Genomic DNA, 16,351 nt, shown 5'->3' with positions numbered 1-16,351 from the left:
ACCAGAATTGGTTTCAAACTACGGAGCCACCCAAGGATCCTGAAAAGTCCATTTGTGGAGATGAGCTCCTGGACTCCCGTTAAGAAGACATGTTGTCAACCTCTAGATCCCTTACATGCCTGCACTTTTCGGCTTGCTGCTGCTGCAATCCACGCGTTTTAGATCTGCATAACTCCACCTCTTTAAACACAGCACCTTCACCCCCTGCTGTTCCCACCCGCCTCAACACCGTTGGAAGGGAGGAGAACCAATTAAGGCGGGGGGTGGGGTGGAACGAGCAGCTGTCTACCCTTAGCAGGAGGGCTCCTGATTACATACCTCTCCTGCTGCTGCTGCTGCTGGCTGTCCAGCAGCAGACTGAAGGTGGCTGCTGCTGTGCACAGGTATATAAAGGCTCAGAGCCTATTATGACACGCGCAGCCAGCGTTCCATTGCCACATTCCATCTACTGCAGGCAGGATACCTGGCTGGCTGAATGTCTCTGAGAAGCTCACAGAGACCGCCATAAGCAACAGTTTAACAGAATGCCACAGACTAATCAACCAAACTTTTTGGGTTGGGTTCTCTTTTATAGTCTGCAGGCATTAAATGAAAGAAGTCAGTGTTCCAGCAGAAGGAGACAACGTTTCAGAAAAGGCATTGTAGCAAACCAAAAAAGAAATTTTAAGCGCAGCAGAGTAACCAGCGCACATACCTGTTAGCTCAGGTGAGTTTAAAAGGCTGCTGTTGATAACAAGGGCATTTGCTAAATAGATGGTGTGTGTGCAACAATATACTGAAAGGTCAATTATATTGTGCAGCTTATCTCACCACCCGTAGTTATTTAGGTGAAAGCTCCAAAATGCTTGCCTAATATGTCTGTTTATCCAAAAGGAAGTAAAAAGGGAGAGCTAGAAAGATAGCATTGCATCACATTACATGGCAATGCAATGCACAGTTGCTGAAGTTGAACCAAAATGAGCTTGTAATCTGGCTTCTGCAACTTTGAACATGAAAAATCCAATGAGGAGAAGAAAAGCAAAGCCAAAGAGTCCATCCCAAAATCCGACAAACAAGCAAAATGAACAAAAAACATTGAATTCAATTCTTTCTGATTTTAGAAACTGCATTAAAGAAGGGGTGCACCGGTCCTGGAGATACTGCAATACCAGGTCAATGCGTGGAGTGGACAGAGCAAGCTCTTTTTCCATCTCCCTGTTCTAAAAATCCATTTAATATATGGTCCCCAGATAGGGGACGTATCAGATATTAAACTGATAAGAACAGATACTACACTTGATCTTAGCCAAAAGGCCGAGAAGCGATAACCAGAATTGGTTTCAAACTACGGAGCCACCCAAGGATCCTGAAAAGTCCATTTGTGGAGATGAGCTCCTGGACTCCCGTTAAGAAGACATGTTGTCAACCTCTAGATCCCTTACATGCCTGCACTTTTCGGCTTGCTGCTGCTGCAATCCACGCGTTTTAGATCTGCATAACTCCACCTCTTTAAACACAGCACCTTCACCCCCTGCTGTTCCCACCCGCCTCAACACCGTTGGAAGGGAGGAGAACCAATTAAGGCAGGGGGTGGGGTGGAACGAGCAGCTGTCTACCCTTAGCAGGAGGGCTCCTGATTACATACCTCTCCTGCTGCTGCTGCTGCTGGCTGTCCAGCAGCAGACTGAAGGTGGCTGCTGCTGTGCACAGGTATATAAAGGCTCAGAGCCTATTATGACACGCGCAGCCAGCGTTCCATTGCCACATTCCATCTACTGCAGGCAGGATACCTGGCTGGCTGAATGTCGCTGAGAAGCTCACAGAGACCGCCATAAGCAACAGTTTAACAGAATGCCACAGACTAATCAACCAAACTTTTTGGGTTGGGTTCTCTTTTATAGTCTGCAGGCATTAAATGAAAGAAGTCAGTGTTCCAGCAGAAGGAGACAACGTTTCAGAAAAGGCATTGTAGCAAACCAAAAAAGAAATTTTAAGCGCAGCAGAGTAACCAGCGCACATACCTGTTAGCTCAGGTGAGTTTAAAAGGCTGCTGTTGATAACAAGGGCATTTGCTAAATAGATGGTGTGTGTGCAACAATATACTGAAAGGTCAATTATATTGTGCAGCTTATCTCACCACCTGTAGTTATTTAGGTGAAAGCTCCAAAATGCTTGCCTAATATGTCTGTTTATCCAAAAGGAAGTAAAAAGGGAGAGCTAGAAAGATAGCATTGCATCACATTACATGGCAATGCAATGCACAGTTGCTGAAGTTGAACCAAAATGAGCTTGTAATCTGGCTTCTGCAACTTTGAACATGAAAAATCCAATGAGGAGAAGAAAAGCAAAGCCAAAGAGTCCATCCCAAAATCCGACAAACAAGCAAAATGAACAAAAAACATTGAATTCAATTCTTTCTGATTTTAGAAACTGCATTAAAGAAGGGGTGCACCGGTCCTGGAGATACTGCAATACCAGGTCAATGCGTGGAGTGGACAGAGCAAGCTCTTTTTCCATCTCCCTGTTCTAAAAATCCATTTAATATATGGTCCCCAGATAGGGGACGTATCAGATATTAAACTGATAAGAACAGATACTACACTTGATCTTAGCCAAAAGGCCGAGAAGCGATAACCAGAATTGGTTTCAAACTACGGAGCCACCCAAGGATCCTGAAAAGTCCATTTGTGGAGATGAGCTCCTGGACTCCCGTTAAGAAGACATGTTGTCAACCTCTAGATCCCTTACATGCCTGCACTTTTCGGCTTGCTGCTGCTGCAATCCACGCGTTTTAGATCTGCATAACTCCACCTCTTTAAACACAGCACCTTCACCCCCTGCTGTTCCCACCCGCCTCAACACCGTTGGAAGGGAGGAGAACCAATTAAGGCGGGGGGTGGGGTGGAACGAGCAGCTGTCTACCCTTAGCAGGAGGGCTCCTGATTACATACCTCTCCTGCTGCTGCTGCTGCTGGCTGTCCAGCAGCAGACTGAAGGTGGCTGCTGCTGTGCACAGGTATATAAAGGCTCAGAGCCTATTATGACACGCGCAGCCAGCGTTCCATTGCCACATTCCATCTACTGCAGGCAGGATACCTGGCTGGCTGAATGTCTCTGAGAAGCTCACAGAGACCGCCATAAGCAACAGTTTAACAGAATGCCACAGACTAATCAACCAAACTTTTTGGGTTGGGTTCTCTTTTATAGTCTGCAGGCATTAAATGAAAGAAGTCAGTGTTCCAGCAGAAGGAGACAACGTTTCAGAAAAGGCATTGTAGCAAACCAAAAAAGAAATTTTAAGCGCAGCAGAGTAACCAGCGCACATACCTGTTAGCTCAGGTGAGTTTAAAAGGCTGCTGTTGATAACAAGGGCATTTGCTAAATAGATGGTGTGTGTGCAACAATATACTGAAAGGTCAATTATATTGTGCAGCTTATCTCACCACCCGTAGTTATTTAGGTGAAAGCTCCAAAATGCTTGCCTAATATGTCTGTTTATCCAAAAGGAAGTAAAAAGGGAGAGCTAGAAAGATAGCATTGCATCACATTACATGGCAATGCAATGCACAGTTGCTGAAGTTGAACCAAAATGAGCTTGTAATCTGGCTTCTGCAACTTTGAACATGAAAAATCCAATGAGGAGAAGAAAAGCAAAGCCAAAGAGTCCATCCCAAAATCCGACAAACAAGCAAAATGAACAAAAAACATTGAATTCAATTCTTTCTGATTTTAGAAACTGCATTAAAGAAGGGGTGCACCGGTCCTGGAGATACTGCAATACCAGGTCAATGCGTGGAGTGGACAGAGCAAGCTCTTTTTCCATCTCCCTGTTCTAAAAATCCATTTAATATATGGTCCCCAGATAGGGGACGTATCAGATATTAAACTGATAAGAACAGATACTACACTTGATCTTAGCCAAAAGGCCGAGAAGCGATAACCAGAATTGGTTTCAAACTACGGAGCCACCCAAGGATCCTGAAAAGTCCATTTGTGGAGATGAGCTCCTGGACTCCCGTTAAGAAGACATGTTGTCAACCTCTAGATCCCTTACATGCCTGCACTTTTCGGCTTGCTGCTGCTGCAATCCACGCGTTTTAGATCTGCATAACTCCACCTCTTTAAACACAGCACCTTCACCCCCTGCTGTTCCCACCCGCCTCAACACCGTTGGAAGGGAGGAGAACCAATTAAGGCGGGGGGTGGGGTGGAACGAGCAGCTGTCTACCCTTAGCAGGAGGGCTCCTGATTACATACCTCTCCTGCTGCTGCTGCTGCTGGCTGTCCAGCAGCAGACTGAAGGTGGCTGCTGCTGTGCACAGGTATATAAAGGCTCAGAGCCTATTATGACACGCGCAGCCAGCGTTCCATTGCCACATTCCATCTACTGCAGGCCGGATACCTGGCTGGCTGAATGTCGCTGAGAAGCTCACAGAGACCGCCATAAGCAACAGTTTAACAGAATGCCACAGACTAATCAACCAAACTTTTTGGGTTGGGTTCTCTTTTATAGTCTGCAGGCATTAAATGAAAGAAGTCAGTGTTCCAGCAGAAGGAGACAACGTTTCAGAAAAGGCATTGTAGCAAACCAAAAAAGAAATTTTAAGCGCAGCAGAGTAACCAGCGCACATACCTGTTAGCTCAGGTGAGTTTAAAAGGCTGATGTTGATAACAAGGGCATTTGCTAAATAGATGGTGTGTGTGCAACAATATACTGAAAGGTCAATTATATTGTGCAGCTTATCTCACCACCTGTAGTTATTTAGGTGAAAGCTCCAAAATGCTTGCCTAATATGTCTGTTTATCCAAAAGGAAGTAAAAAGGGAGAGCTAGAAAGATAGCATTGCATCACATTACATGGCAATGCAATGCACAGTTGCTGAAGTTGAACCAAAATGAGCTTGTAATCTGGCTTCTGCAACTTTGAACATGAAAAATCCAATGAGGAGAAGAAAAGCAAAGCCAAAGAGTCCATCCCAAAATCCGACAAACAAGCAAAATGAACAAAAAACATTGAATTCAATTCTTTCTGATTTTAGAAACTGCATTAAAGAAGGGGTGCACCGGTCCTGGAGATACTGCAATACCAGGTCAATGCGTGGAGTGGACAAAGCAAGCTCTTTTTCCATCTCCCTGTTCTAAAAATCCATTTAATATATGGTCCCCAGATAGGGGACGTATCAGATATTAAACTGATAAGAACAGATACTACACTTGATCTTAGCCAAAAGGCCGAGAAGCGATAACCAGAATTGGTTTCAAACTACGGAGCCACCCAAGGATCTTGAAAAGTCCATTTGTGGAGATGAGCTCCTGGACTCCCGTTAACAAGACATGTTGTCAACCTCTAGATCCCTTACATGCCTGCACTTTTCGGCTTGCTGCTGCTGCAATCCACGCGTTTTAGATCTGCATAACTCCACCTCTTTAAACACAGCACCTTCACCCCCTGCTGTTCCCACCCGCCTCAACACCGTTGGAAGGGAGGAGAACCAATTAAGGCGGGGGGTGGGGTGGAACGAGCAGCTGTCTACCCTTAGCAGGAGGGCTCCTGATTACATACCTCTCCTGCTGCTGCTGCTGCTGGCTGTCCAGCAGCAGACTGAAGGTGGCTGCTGCTGTGCACAGGTATATAAAGGCTCAGAGCCTATTATGACACGCGCAGCCAGCGTTCCATTGCCACATTCCATCTACTGCAGGCAGGATACCTGGCTGGCTGAATGTCGCTGAGAAGCTCACAGAGACCGCCATAAGCAACAGTTTAACAGAATGCCACAGACTAATCAACCAAACTTTTTGGGTTGGGTTCTCTTTTATAGTCTGCAGGCATTAAATGAAAGAAGTCAGTGTTCCAGCAGAAGGAGACAACGTTTCAGAAAAGGCATTGTAGCAAACCAAAAAAGAAATTTTAAGCGCAGCAGAGTAACCAGCGCACATACCTGTTAGCTCAGGTGAGTTTAAAAGGCTGCTGTTGATAACAAGGGCATTTGCTAAATAGATGGTGTGTGTGCAACAATATACTGAAAGGTCAATTATATTGTGCAGCTTATCTCACCACCTGTAGTTATTTAGGTGAAAGCTCCAAAATGCTTGCCTAATATGTCTGTTTATCCAAAAGGAAGTAAAAATGGAGAGCTAGAAAGATAGCATTGCATCACATTACATAGCAATGCAATGCACAGTTGCTGAAGTTGAACCAAAATGAGCTTGTAATCTGGCTTCTGCAACTTTGAACATGAAAAATCCAATGAGGAGAAGAAAAGCAAAGCCAAAGAGTCCATCCCAAAATCCGACAAACAAGCAAAATGAACAAAAAACATTGAATTCAATTCTTTCTGATTTTAGAAACTGCATTAAAGAAGGGGTGCACCGGTCCTGGAGATACTGCAATACCAGGTCAATGCGTGGAGTGGACAGAGCAAGCTCTTTTTCCATCTCCCTGTTCTAAAAATCCATTTAATATATGGTCCCCAGATAGGGGACGTATCAGATATTAAACTGATAAGAACAGATACTACACTTGATCTTAGCCAAAAGGCCGAGAAGCGATAACCAGAATTGGTTTCAAACTACGGAGCCACCCAAGGATCCTGAAAAGTCCATTTGTGGAGATGAGCTCCTGGACTCCCGTTAAGAAGACATGTTGTCAACCTCTAGATCCCTTACATGCCTGCACTTTTCGGCTTGCTGCTGCTGCAATCCACGCGTTTTAGATCTGCATAACTCCACCTCTTTAAACACAGCACCTTCACCCCCTGCTGTTCCTACCCGCCTCAACACCGTTGGAAGGGAGGAGAACCAATTAAGGCAGGGGGTGGGGTGGAACGAGCAGCTGTCTACCTTTAGCAGGAGGGCTCCTGATTACATACCTCTCCTGCTGCTGCTGCTGCTGGCTGTCCAGCAGCAGACTGAAGGTGGCTGCTGCTGTGCACAGGTATATAAAGGCTCAGAGCCTATTATGACACGCGCAGCCAGCGTTCCATTGCCACATTCCATCTACTGCAGGCAGGATACCTGGCTGGCTGAATGTCTCTGAGAAGCTCACAGAGACCGCCATAAGCAACAGTTTAACAGAATGCCACAGACTAATCAACCAAACTTTTTGGGTTGGGTTCTCTTTTATAGTCTGCAGGCATTAAATGAAAGAAGTCAGTGTTCCAGCAGAAGGAGACAACGTTTCAGAAAAGGCATTGTAGCAAACCAAAAAAGAAATTTTAAGCGCAGCAGAGTAACCAGCGCACATACCTGTTAGCTCAGGTGAGTTTAAAAGGCTGCTGTTGATAACAAGGGCATTTGCTAAATAGATGGTGTGTGTGCAACAATATACTGAAAGGTCAATTATATTGTGCAGCTTATCTCACCACCCGTAGTTATTTAGGTGAAAGCTCCAAAATGCTTGCCTAATATGTCTGTTTATCCAAAAGGAAGTAAAAAGGGAGAGCTAGAAAGATAGCATTGCATCACATTACATGGCAATGCAATGCACAGTTGCTGAAGTTGAACCAAAATGAGCTTGTAATCTGGCTTCTGCAACTTTGAACATGAAAAATCCAATGAGGAGAAGAAAAGCAAAGCCAAAGAGTCCATCCCAAAATCCGACAAACAAGCAAAATGAACAAAAAACATTGAATTCAATTCTTTCTGATTTTAGAAACTGCATTAAAGAAGGGGTGCACCGGTCCTGGAGATACTGCAATACCAGGTCAATGCGTGGAGTGGACAGAGCAAGCTCTTTTTCCATCTCCCTGTTCTAAAAATCCATTTAATATATGGTCCCCAGATAGGGGACGTATCAGATATTAAACTGATAAGAACAGATACTACACTTGATCTTAGCCAAAAGGCCGAGAAGCGATAACCAGAATTGGTTTCAAACTACGGAGCCACCCAAGGATCCTGAAAAGTCCATTTGTGGAGATGAGCTCCTGGACTCCCGTTAAGAAGACATGTTGTCAACCTCTAGATCCCTTACATGCCTGCACTTTTCGGCTTGCTGCTGCTGCAATCCACGCGTTTTAGATCTGCATAACTCCACCTCTTTAAACACAGCACCTTCACCCCCTGCTGTTCCCACCCGCCTCAACACCGTTGGAAGGGAGGAGAACCAATTAAGGCAGGGGGTGGGGTGGAACGAGCAGCTGTCTACCCTTAGCAGGAGGGCTCCTGATTACATACCTCTCCTGCTGCTGCTGGCTGTCCAGCAGCAGACTGAAGGTGGCTGCTGCTGTGCACAGGTATATAAAGGCTCAGAGCCTATTATGACACGCGCAGCCAGCGTTCCATTGCCACATTCCATCTACTGCAGGCAGGATACCTGGCTGGCTGAATGTCGCTGAGAAGCTCACAGAGACCGCCATAAGCAACAGTTTAACAGAATGCCACAGACTAATCAACCAAACTTTTTGGGTTGGGTTCTCTTTTATAGTCTGCAGGCATTAAATGAAAGAAGTCAGTGTTCCAGCAGAAGGAGACAACGTTTCAGAAAAGGCATTGTAGCAAACCAAAAAAGAAATTTTAAGCGCAGCAGAGTAACCAGCGCACATACCTGTTAGCTCAGGTGAGTTTAAAAGGCTGCTGTTGATAACAAGGGCATTTGCTAAATAGATGGTGTGTGTGCAACAATATACTGAAAGGTCAATTATATTGTGCAGCTTATCTCACCACCTGTAGTTATTTAGGTGAAAGCTCCAAAATGCTTGCCTAATATGTCTGTTTATCCAAAAGGAAGTAAAAAGGGAGAGCTAGAAAGATAGCATTGCATCACATTACATGGCAATGCAATGCACAGTTGCTGAAGTTGAACCAAAATGAGCTTGTAATCTGGCTTCTGCAACTTTGAACATGAAAAATCCAATGAGGAGAAGAAAAGCAAAGCCAAAGAGTCCATCCCAAAATCCGACAAACAAGCAAAATGAACAAAAAACATTGAATTCAATTCTTTCTGATTTTAGAAACTGCATTAAAGAAGGGGTGCACCGGTCCTGGAGATACTGCAATACCAGGTCAATGCGTGGAGTGGACAGAGCAAGCTCTTTTTCCATCTCCCTGTTCTAAAAATCCATTTAATATATGGTCCCCAGATAGGGGACGTATCAGATATTAAACTGATAAGAACAGATACTACACTTGATCTTAGCCAAAAGGCCGAGAAGCGATAACCAGAATTGGTTTCAAACTACGGAGCCACCCAAGGATCCTGAAAAGTCCATTTGTGGAGATGAGCTCCTGGACTCCCGTTAAGAAGACATGTTGTCAACCTCTAGATCCCTTACATGCCTGCACTTTTCGGCTTGCTGCTGCTGCAATCCACGCGTTTTAGATCTGCATAACTCCACCTCTTTAAACACAGCACCTTCACCCCCTGCTGTTCCCACCCGCCTCAACACCGTTGGAAGGGAGGAGAACCAATTAAGGCGGGGGGTGGGGTGGAACGAGCAGCTGTCTACCCTTAGCAGGAGGGCTCCTGATTACATACCTCTCCTGCTGCTGCTGCTGCTGGCTGTCCAGCAGCAGACTGAAGGTGGCTGCTGCTGTGCACAGGTATATAAAGGCTCAGAGCCTATTATGACACGCGCAGCCAGCGTTCCATTGCCACATTCCATCTACTGCAGGCAGGATACCTGGCTGGCTGAATGTCTCTGAGAAGCTCACAGAGACCGCCATAAGCAACAGTTTAACAGAATGCCACAGACTAATCAACCAAACTTTTTGGGTTGGGTTCTCTTTTATAGTCTGCAGGCATTAAATGAAAGAAGTCAGTGTTCCAGCAGAAGGAGACAACGTTTCAGAAAAGGCATTGTAGCAAACCAAAAAAGAAATTTTAAGCGCAGCAGAGTAACCAGCGCACATACCTGTTAGCTCAGGTGAGTTTAAAAGGCTGCTGTTGATAACAAGGGCATTTGCTAAATAGATGGTGTGTGTGCAACAATATACTGAAAGGTCAATTATATTGTGCAGCTTATCTCACCACCCGTAGTTATTTAGGTGAAAGCTCCAAAATGCTTGCCTAATATGTCTGTTTATCCAAAAGGAAGTAAAAAGGGAGAGCTAGAAAGATAGCATTGCATCACATTACATGGCAATGCAATGCACAGTTGCTGAAGTTGAACCAAAATGAGCTTGTAATCTGGCTTCTGCAACTTTGAACATGAAAAATCCAATGAGGAGAAGAAAAGCAAAGCCAAAGAGTCCATCCCAAAATCCGACAAACAAGCAAAATGAACAAAAAACATTGAATTCAATTCTTTCTGATTTTAGAAACTGCATTAAAGAAGGGGTGCACCGGTCCTGGAGATACTGCAATACCAGGTCAATGCGTGGAGTGGACAGAGCAAGCTCTTTTTCCATCTCCCTGTTCTAAAAATCCATTTAATATATGGTCCCCAGATAGGGGACGTATCAGATATTAAACTGATAAGAACAGATACTACACTTGATCTTAGCCAAAAGGCCGAGAAGCGATAACCAGAATTGGTTTCAAACTACGGAGCCACCCAAGGATCCTGAAAAGTCCATTTGTGGAGATGAGCTCCTGGACTCCCGTTAAGAAGACATGTTGTCAACCTCTAGATCCCTTACATGCCTGCACTTTTCGGCTTGCTGCTGCTGCAATCCACGCGTTTTAGATCTGCATAACTCCACCTCTTTAAACACAGCACCTTCACCCCCTGCTGTTCCCACCCGCCTCAACACCGTTGGAAGGGAGGAGAACCAATTAAGGCGGGGGGTGGGGTGGAACGAGCAGCTGTCTACCCTTAGCAGGAGGGCTCCTGATTACATACCTCTCCTGCTGCTGCTGCTGGCTGTCCAGCAGCAGACTGAAGGTGGCTGCTGCTGTGCACAGGTATATAAAGGCTCAGAGCCTATTATGACACGCGCAGCCAGCGTTCCATTGCCACATTCCATCTACTGCAGGCCGGATACCTGGCTGGCTGAATGTCGCTGAGAAGCTCACAGAGACCGCCATAAGCAACAGTTTAACAGAATGCCACAGACTAATCAACCAAACTTTTTGGGTTGGGTTCTCTTTTATAGTCTGCAGGCATTAAATGAAAGAAGTCAGTGTTCCAGCAGAAGGAGACAACGTTTCAGAAAAGGCATTGTAGCAAACCAAAAAAGAAATTTTAAGCGCAGCAGAGTAACCAGCGCACATACCTGTTAGCTCAGGTGAGTTTAAAAGGCTGCTGTTGATAACAAGGGCATTTGCTAAATAGATGGTGTGTGTGCAACAATATACTGAAAGGTCAATTATATTGTGCAGCTTATCTCACCACCTGTAGTTATTTAGGTGAAAGCTCCAAAATGCTTGCCTAATATGTCTGTTTATCCAAAAGGAAGTAAAAAGGGAGAGCTAGAAAGATAGCATTGCATCACATTACATGGCAATGCAATGCACAGTTGCTGAAGTTGAACCAAAATGAGCTTGTAATCTGGCTTCTGCAACTTTGAACATGAAAAATCCAATGAGGAGAAGAAAAGCAAAGCCAAAGAGTCCATCCCAAAATCCGACAAACAAGCAAAATGAACAAAAAACATTGAATTCAATTCTTTCTGATTTTAGAAACTGCATTAAAGAAGGGGTGCACCGGTCCTGGAGATACTGCAATACCAGGTCAATGCGTGGAGTGGACAAAGCAAGCTCTTTTTCCATCTCCCTGTTCTAAAAATCCATTTAATATATGGTCCCCAGATAGGGGACGTATCAGATATTAAACTGATAAGAACAGATACTACACTTGATCTTAGCCAAAAGGCCGAGAAGCGATAACCAGAATTGGTTTCAAACTACGGAGCCACCCAAGGATCTTGAAAAGTCCATTTGTGGAGATGAGCTCCTGGACTCCCGTTAACAAGACATGTTGTCAACCTCTAGATCCCTTACATGCCTGCACTTTTCGGCTTGCTGCTGCTGCAATCCACGCGTTTTAGATCTGCATAACTCCACCTCTTTAAACACAGCACCTTCACCCCCTGCTGTTCCCACCCGCCTCAACACCGTTGGAAGGGAGGAGAACCAATTAAGGCGGGGGGTGGGGTGGAACGAGCAGCTGTCTACCCTTAGCAGGAGGGCTCCTGATTACATACCTCTCCTGCTGCTGCTGCTGCTGGCTGTCCAGCAGCAGACTGAAGGTGGCTGCTGCTGTGCACAGGTATATAAAGGCTCAGAGCCTATTATGACACGCGCAGCCAGCGTTCCATTGCCACATTCCATCTACTGCAGGCAGGATACCTGGCTGGCTGAATGTCGCTGAGAAGCTCACAGAGACCGCCATAAGCAACAGTTTAACAGAATGCCACAGACTAATCAACCAAACTTTTTGGGTTGGGTTCTCTTTTATAGTCTGCAGGCATTAAATGAAAGAAGTCAGTGTTCCAGCAGAAGGAGACAACGTTTCAGAAAAGGCATTGTAGCAAACCAAAAAAGAAATTTTAAGCGCAGCAGAGTAACCAGCGCACATACCTGTTAGCTCAGGTGAGTTTAAAAGGCTGCTGTTGATAACAAGGGCATTTGCTAAATAGATGGTGTGTGTGCAACAATATACTGAAAGGTCAATTATATTGTGCAGCTTATCTCACCACCTGTAGTTATTTAGGTGAAAGCTCCAAAATGCTTGCCTAATATGTCTGTTTATCCAAAAGGAAGTAAAAATGGAGAGCTAGAAAGATAGCATTGCATCACATTACATAGCAATGCAATGCACAGTTGCTGAAGTTGAACCAAAATGAGCTTGTAATCTGGCTTCTGCAACTTTGAACATGAAAAATCCAATGAGGAGAAGAAAAGCAAAGCCAAAGAGTCCATCCCAAAATCCGACAAACAAGCAAAATGAACAAAAAACATTGAATTCAATTCTTTCTGATTTTAGAAACTGCATTAAAGAAGGGGTGCACCGGTCCTGGAGATACTGCAATACCAGGTCAATGCGTGGAGTGGACAGAGCAAGCTCTTTTTCCATCTCCCTGTTCTAAAAATCCATTTAATATATGGTCCCCAGATAGGGGACGTATCAGATATTAAACTGATAAGAACAGATACTACACTTGATCTTAGCCAAAAGGCCGAGAAGCGATAACCAGAATTGGTTTCAAACTACGGAGCCACCCAAGGATCCTGAAAAGTCCATTTGTGGAGATGAGCTCCTGGACTCCCGTTAAGAAGACATGTTGTCAACCTCTAGATCCCTTACATGCCTGCACTTTTCGGCTTGCTGCTGCTGCAATCCACGCGTTTTAGATCTGCATAACTCCACCTCTTTAAACACAGCACCTTCACCCCCTGCTGTTCCCACCCGCCTCAACACCGTTGGAAGGGAGGAGAACCAATTAAGGCGGGGGGTGGGGTGGAACGAGCAGCTGTCTACCCTTAGCAGGAGGGCTCCTGATTACATACCTCTCCTGCTGCTGCTGCTGCTGGCTGTCCAGCAGCAGACTGAAGGTGGCTGCTGCTGTGCACAGGTATATAAAGGCTCGGAGCCTATTATGACACGCGCAGCCAGCGTTCCATTGCCACATTCCATCTACTGCAGGCAGGATACCTGGCTGGCTGAATGTCGCTGAGAAGCTCACAGAGACCGCCATAAGCAACAGTTTAACAGAATGCCACAGACTAATCAACCAAACTTTTTGGGTTGGGTTCTCTTTTATAGTCTGCAGGCATTAAATGAAAGAAGTCAGTGTTCCAGCAGAAGGAGACAACGTTTCAGAAAAGGCATTGTAGCAAACCAAAAAAGAAATTTTAAGCGCAGCAGAGTAACCAGCGCACATACCTGTTAGCTCAGGTGAGTTTAAAAGGCTGCTGTTGATAACAAGGGCATTTGCTAAATAGATGGTGTGTGTGCAACAATATACTGAAAGGTCAATTATATTGTGCAGCTTATCTCACCACCTGTAGTTATTTAGGTGAAAGCTCCAAAATGCTTGCCTAATATGTCTGTTTATCCAAAAGGAAGTAAAAAGGGAGAGCTAGAAAGATAGCATTGCATCACATTACATGGCAATGCAATGCACAGTTGCTGAAGTTGAACCAAAATGAGCTTGTAATCTGGCTTCTGCAACTTTGAACATGAAAAATCCAATGAGGAGAAGAAAAGCAAAGCCAAAGAGTCCATCCCAAAATCCGACAAACAAGCAAAATGAACAAAAAACATTGAATTCAATTCTTTCTGATTTTAGAAACTGCATTAAAGAAGGGGTGCACCGGTCCTGGAGATACTGCAATACCAGGTCAATGCGTGGAGTGGACAGAGCAAGCTCTTTTTCCATCTCCCTGTTCTAAAAATCCATTTAATATATGGTCCCCAGATAGGGGACGTATCAGATATTAAACTGATAAGAACAGATACTACACTTGATCTTAGCCAAAAGGCCGAGAAGCGATAACCAGAATTGGTTTCAAACTACGGAGCCACCCAAGGATCCTGAAAAGTCCATTTGTGGAGATGAGCTCCTGGACTCCCGTTAAGAAGACATGTTGTCAACCTCTAGATCCCTTACATGCCTGCACTTTTCGGCTTGCTGCTGCTGCAATCCACGCGTTTTAGATCTGCATAACTCCACCTCTTTAAACACAGCACCTTCACCCCCTGCTGTTCCCACCCGCCTCAACACCGTTGGAAGGGAGGAGAACCAATTAAGGCGGGGGGTGGGGTGGAACGAGCAGCTGTCTACCCTTAGCAGGAGGGCTCCTGATTACATACCTCTCCTGCTGCTGCTGCTGGCTGTCCAGCAGCAGACTGAAGGTGGCTGCTGCTGTGCACAGGTATATAAAGGCTCAGAGCCTATTATGACACGCGCAGCCAGCGTTCCATTGCCACATTCCATCTACTGCAGGCAGGATACCTGGCTGGCTGAATGTCGCTGAGAAGCTCACAGAGACCGCCATAAGCAACAGTTTAACAGAATGCCACAGACTAATCAACCAAACTTTTTGGGTTGGGTTCTCTTTTATAGTCTGCAGGCATTAAATGAAAGAAGTCAGTGTTCCAGCAGAAGGAGACAACGTTTCAGAAAAGGCATTGTAGCAAACCAAAAAAGAAATTTTAAGCGCAGCAGAGTAACCAGCGCACATACCTGTTAGCTCAGGTGAGTTTAAAAGGCTGCTGTTGATAACAAGGGCATTTGCTAAATAGATGGTGTGTGTGCAACAATATACTGAAAGGTCAATTATATTGTGCAGCTTATCTCACCACCTGTAGTTATTTAGGTGAAAGCTCCAAAATGCTTGCCTAATATGTCTGTTTATCCAAAAGGAAGTAAAAAGGGAGAGCTAGAAAGATAGCATTGCATCACATTACATGGCAATGCAATGCACAGTTGCTGAAGTTGAACCAAAATGAGCTTGTAATCTGGCTTCTGCAACTTTGAACATGAAAAATCCAATGAGGAGAAGAAAAGCAAAGCCAAAGAGTCCATCCCAAAATCCGACAAACAAGCAAAATGAACAAAAAACATTGAATTCAATTCTTTCTGATTTTAGAAACTGCATTAAAGAAGGGGTGCACCGGTCCTGGAGATACTGCAATACCAGGTCAATGCGTGGAGTGGACAGAGCAAGCTCTTTTTCCATCTCCCTGTTCTAAAAATCCATTTAATATATGGTCCCCAGATAGGGGACGTATCAGATATTAAACTGATAAGAACAGATTTTTTTTTTTTTTTTATACCATTCAGTAAAATTTTTCAAGCAACAATCAATAGTATAAAAACTCATACTACGTTGCCCAGTCTTACATCATAATGGTACTTTCTTTATTTCATATTTATAACTTTATACTGAAACAGTTGTAATACCTTTTGAATGGACAAAAAAACTATAAAACATACCATTATCATAAAAAAAGACAGATCACAACACTTAAACAAGGACTTACTGGTACTTTACCAGTGACCTCCATTTTTTGACTTTCCAAAAACCTTCTGAATCAGAGCCACCACCGCCACGGCTGTCCCATAAATAAACTATGTATAACCTTGACAAAACCATCCTAACACAAATATTAACTGAGATTATTTTCCTTTTAAATAAACACAAATTCCTAACGTCCCACAGACTTTCTATTACACATGCCATTATCAACCACAACAATCTCTCTTTCACCCGGCTACTTGCACCCATCCCAAACATTACCACTCTCCAATTTATAAAATTCACGCCCGCTAGTTCCTTGCATAAACCACCCACTCCCTTCCAAACACTCTGAGCATAATCACAATTCCAAACCAAATGCATAACAGTTTCACTCGCCCCACATCCATCCCTCGGACATACCTCTGTTCTAATCAGATCCCTCCTCTTCTGTACCTCTCTCACAGGCAAAATCTCATGCAAACTCATCCATACGATATCACGCTGCCTATTCGATATTCCTTTTAT

At 44.5% G+C, this 16,351-nt stretch overlaps 12 non-coding genes across 12 annotated transcripts; all 12 read right to left on the bottom strand.

The window, feature by feature from the left end:
- Positions 1-1,114: 1,114 nt before the first annotated feature.
- Positions 1,115-1,305, bottom strand: LOC141234400 (U2 spliceosomal RNA). Its single transcript, XR_012300380.1, has one exon. It is a non-coding gene; the product is annotated as a U2 spliceosomal RNA (small nuclear RNA).
- A 1,115-nt stretch (positions 1,306-2,420) lies between these two features.
- LOC141234399 (U2 spliceosomal RNA) lies at positions 2,421-2,611 on the bottom strand. The gene has a single exon (XR_012300379.1). It is a non-coding gene; the product is annotated as a U2 spliceosomal RNA (small nuclear RNA).
- Positions 2,612-3,726: 1,115 nt separating this feature from the next.
- LOC141234398 (U2 spliceosomal RNA) lies at positions 3,727-3,917 on the bottom strand. Its single transcript, XR_012300378.1, has one exon. It is a non-coding gene; the product is annotated as a U2 spliceosomal RNA (small nuclear RNA).
- Positions 3,918-5,032: 1,115 nt separating this feature from the next.
- LOC141234444 (U2 spliceosomal RNA) lies at positions 5,033-5,223 on the bottom strand. Its single transcript, XR_012300423.1, has one exon. It is a non-coding gene; the product is annotated as a U2 spliceosomal RNA (small nuclear RNA).
- Positions 5,224-6,338: 1,115 nt separating this feature from the next.
- Positions 6,339-6,529, bottom strand: LOC141234396 (U2 spliceosomal RNA). Its single transcript, XR_012300376.1, has one exon. It is a non-coding gene; the product is annotated as a U2 spliceosomal RNA (small nuclear RNA).
- A 1,115-nt stretch (positions 6,530-7,644) lies between these two features.
- On the bottom strand, positions 7,645-7,835 carry LOC141234395 (U2 spliceosomal RNA). The gene has a single exon (XR_012300375.1). It is a non-coding gene; the product is annotated as a U2 spliceosomal RNA (small nuclear RNA).
- A 1,109-nt stretch (positions 7,836-8,944) lies between these two features.
- Positions 8,945-9,135, bottom strand: LOC141234394 (U2 spliceosomal RNA). The gene has a single exon (XR_012300374.1). It is a non-coding gene; the product is annotated as a U2 spliceosomal RNA (small nuclear RNA).
- Positions 9,136-10,250: 1,115 nt separating this feature from the next.
- LOC141234393 (U2 spliceosomal RNA) lies at positions 10,251-10,441 on the bottom strand. Its single transcript, XR_012300373.1, has one exon. It is a non-coding gene; the product is annotated as a U2 spliceosomal RNA (small nuclear RNA).
- Positions 10,442-11,553: 1,112 nt separating this feature from the next.
- Positions 11,554-11,744, bottom strand: LOC141234443 (U2 spliceosomal RNA). The gene has a single exon (XR_012300422.1). It is a non-coding gene; the product is annotated as a U2 spliceosomal RNA (small nuclear RNA).
- A 1,115-nt stretch (positions 11,745-12,859) lies between these two features.
- LOC141234392 (U2 spliceosomal RNA) lies at positions 12,860-13,050 on the bottom strand. The gene has a single exon (XR_012300372.1). It is a non-coding gene; the product is annotated as a U2 spliceosomal RNA (small nuclear RNA).
- A 1,115-nt stretch (positions 13,051-14,165) lies between these two features.
- Positions 14,166-14,356, bottom strand: LOC141234391 (U2 spliceosomal RNA). The gene has a single exon (XR_012300371.1). It is a non-coding gene; the product is annotated as a U2 spliceosomal RNA (small nuclear RNA).
- A 1,112-nt stretch (positions 14,357-15,468) lies between these two features.
- LOC141234536 (U2 spliceosomal RNA) lies at positions 15,469-15,658 on the bottom strand. The gene has a single exon (XR_012300510.1). It is a non-coding gene; the product is annotated as a U2 spliceosomal RNA (small nuclear RNA).
- Between the last annotated feature and the right edge of the window lie 693 nt (positions 15,659-16,351).

The sequence above is a fragment of the Phyllobates terribilis genome, unplaced genomic scaffold (assembly GCF_046119375.1).
Source record: "Phyllobates terribilis strain yellow unplaced genomic scaffold, ASM4611937v1 Scaffold_636__1_contigs__length_917067, whole genome shotgun sequence".
In the NCBI taxonomy this organism is placed as follows: domain Eukaryota; kingdom Metazoa; phylum Chordata; class Amphibia; order Anura; family Dendrobatidae; genus Phyllobates; species Phyllobates terribilis.
This window is presented reverse-complemented; position numbering and strand designations above follow the sequence as displayed.